Here is a 3,578-nt window from a genome sequence, read left to right as displayed (position 1 = left end):
CCGATTTATCATTGAACTTAGGGAAACTTCAAAGTTTCAGGTTATGAAAGATTTTGAAATCTATCTTAACATTTACCCAGGAGAACTTCATGAGATAGACAAAACGGACTATGATTTTAAGCTATCTTTTCCTGACAAGTTACAATAGAGATAATGTGAGCTCATTTGATGTTTAGTAAACCTTGGTAGAATATAAGTGTTATGTGTGATGTAGATAACTCTAACAGAATGTCTATTTAATTATATCACAACCTTACATTAGCTTTAATACCAAATAGTTTGTAACTGTGTCCACACAGGTCAATCACATTGTTCCCCATTGTCAGTTTTTACCTTGGGTTCCCATACATTATTCTAAAGGTGACAGATTAAGTCCATTAGAAGCCCCCTGCAGGGGCTGAAACTAGAAATACTTATATGAGATAAAGCAGACTTCAAAACAAAGACTGTGGTAAGAGACACAGAAGGCGAATGCTTGACGATAAACAGATCAATCCAACAAGAGCATAACAATGGAATATAACTACACACCCTGCAAGGAACACCTCAATATATAAGCAAATATTAATAGAAATAAAGGCAGAATATGACAGTAGTACAATAATTGTAGGAGAATTTAACACTCCACTAATGTGAATGTGTAGAACATCCGGACTGATAATCAGTAAGTAAAGGGTAGATTTCAGTGACACATTAAATAAACCTGGTGGACTTAACAGATACATGTGGACAATCCACCCCAAGCAGCGGAATACACATTCTTTTCAAGTGCACATGGAACATTCTCCAGGATAGATCATATGTTAGGCCACAAAACAAGTCTCAGTGATTTTAACAAGACTGAAATCATACCAAGCATGTTTTCCTTGCACAGCAGTATGAAGTTACAAGTCAAGTACAAGAAAAGAATAGGAAAAAGCTCAATCATGTGGAGGATAACAGCATGCTACTAAAAACCAACAGGCCAACAGAGAAATTAACACGGAATCATCAAATACTCGGAGCCAGATAAAAATGAATGAATGCCGTGATGGAAAATTTTTTGCACGTGTGGCACACACAGTCCTAAGAGGGAAGTGCATACTGACACAGGCCTACCTCAGGAAACAAGAAAAATCTCAAACATTCTAACCTCACACCTAGAGTAACTAGAAAAAGAAGAACAAGCAAAGCCCAAGTCACAGAGAACAGAGCAGAAAGAGATGAAATGGAGATTTAAAAATAGAAAACATCAAGACAACTAACAGCTGGTTCCCCACCCCCTTTTTGGTCTTAATTAGGCCATGAACCCATTTTATTGTAGAAAGAAACAAACATACAGATAAAACAATTATTTCACTTAGTCCCACTATTCATAGTTAATTAGTTCACACCGAGTATGTGTCTTTCCAGATTTCCGTGGACAAACACACATATAAATACTTTTACAAAGATACATACTATGAATATCTTGTTGTCAGCTGAAAGCTGTGTTTTTTCTAATACAAGTTGCTTTAAAAATTTTTTTTAATATTTATTTAGTTTTTGAGAGAGAGAGCATGAGCGTGGGAGGGAAGACAGAGAGAGTGAGACACAGAATCCGAAGCAGGCTCCAGGGTCTGTAGTGTCAGCACAGATCCCAACGTGGGGCTAGAACCCACAAACTGTGAGATCATGACCTGAGCTGCAGTTAGATGCTCGATCAGCTGAGTCACCCCGGTGCCCTGTAAATCTGTATCTTATTTGATGTGCATATAGGTCTGTATCATTAAGACTCCACTGGGGCTCCTGGGTGACTCCATCAGTTAAACATTTGACTTTGGCTCAGGTTATGAATTCCCAGTTTATTAGATCAAGCCCTGCGTCAGGCTCTGTGGTGACAGCTTGGAGCCTGGAGTCTTCTTTGGATTCTGTGTCTCCCTCTCTCTCTGCCCCCACCCCACATTCTCTCTCCCTCTCTCTCTCTCTCTCAAAAATTAAAAAAAAAACATTAAAAAAGAAAAGTCTGCATTACTTTCTGCTGTAGGGACCCACCAAAATTTATTGAATTACTTGTCACTGGACCTTTTTGTTTCACTAATATTTACATATTGTAAACTCACCTAAAACAACATCTTTGTCTCTGGTATAGGTATTTCCTTAGGATACAGTCCTAGCACGGGAATGGTAAGGTCTAAGAGATTATGAGAATTTGTAAGGCTTTATGACCTTGTCTTCAGGTGTATCTGTTATATCTTGCTTCTAAACCAGTTCCTCTGTGTAGCCAATCCCCTGTCTACAGCTTTCAACACAGGTGGAGACAGCCAGAACACCCCAATCAACACTCCTGCCAAGTCTGTTGGCGTTTAGGTGGTTGAGCCGCTGAGGCATGACCTGGAATTCAAATATTCTCTTGGCGCCACAGGGGAAAACTGGAATATCCTTTTCTTGAGGGACATTTTCACCAGAGATCCAGATGGGTGCAATCCCTCTGGCATATCTAAGAATCTGTTCTGGCTCTAGGGCTATTTTAGTTTTAAACTTCTGGAATTTTTATCTTCCTTGGGTTCATGTTTTGCCATGGAAGCCAATTCTTCATCAGGTGCTTCACCCATGCTTTCTGTAATTTCTGCTTCCCTTCCCTTTTCAACATCTTCAAGTGTAACCTCATCTTCTGTTCTTATTACAATTTCAAATTCTGATTGTCTACAAGCCTGCTTGTGTCCCCATCTCCAGTCTGGAGTATGATGCTCCTTACTTCGGTAACGTGCCTCGTGACATCTGGAGCATGTTTGGGGGCTTAAACTGCCACCAACCCTGCAGAGATGAACCCCAGACTTGAGCTGGAGGCACACAGACTCTCCTGTCTCTGGAGGAGGGTCCTCAGAAAGTGGCTGATATGAGTAAAAGTCATTTTTCCTGGGTAGCTGATTTCTAAGAATTTGCTTGGGATCCATGCTGGCACTGCTTCCATGAAGCTCTGCTCAGCTGGTCTGGCTGAGGTGACAGCCACGGAGAAAGAGTGTCGGACTGCTCATGTGCTCGCACTCTTAAGAGCTGGTTCTTTGAAGAGATACAATTGATAACATCTAACAAAAGTAATCAACAAAACAAGAGAGAAGACTCAAGATCAGAAATGAAAGAAAATTACAGTCGACACCACAGAAATAAATGGATTAAAAGAGATTACTTTGAGAAATTTTATACCAACAAATTGCACAATGTAGAAGAAATATACACACATTTAGAGGCTATAATCCTCAAGAGTAGATCAGGATGAAACAGAAAATGTAAACAGATCTATTACTAGAAACAAAATTGAATTACTAACCAAACCACTTCCTGGAAAAGTTCAGGACCACCCAGACAACCTCTCAGGGGCATTCTACCAACATATATAGAAGATGTAGGAGCCACACTACCCAAACTATCCCAGACTGTAGAAGAGGGAGGAATACTTCTAAACTCTTTCAAGAGGCCAGAATTCTAATATGTCTACATATTAGACTACTACATATACAGACTACTACATATTAGATGTATATGTCTACATTATATAATATAATATGTCTACATATTAGACATCCGTACAAAAAAATTATGGATGAATTTCCCTGATG

General features: G+C 39.4%; 1 pseudogene; it reads right to left on the bottom strand.

The window, feature by feature from the left end:
• Window positions 1-2,160: 2,160 nt before the first annotated feature.
• Window positions 2,161-2,915, bottom strand: LOC124525135 (programmed cell death protein 2-like; annotated as a pseudogene).
• Between the last annotated feature and the right edge of the window lie 663 nt (window positions 2,916-3,578).

This window comes from Lynx rufus, unplaced genomic scaffold (assembly GCF_022079265.1).
Source record: "Lynx rufus isolate CCGP_SWC_20201006 ecotype Redwood Valley unplaced genomic scaffold, mLynRuf1.p SCAF_4, whole genome shotgun sequence".
Taxonomy (NCBI): Eukaryota; Metazoa; Chordata; class Mammalia; order Carnivora; family Felidae; genus Lynx; species Lynx rufus.
Note: the sequence above shows the minus strand (reverse complement) of the source record. Positions and strands in the feature narration are given on the sequence as shown.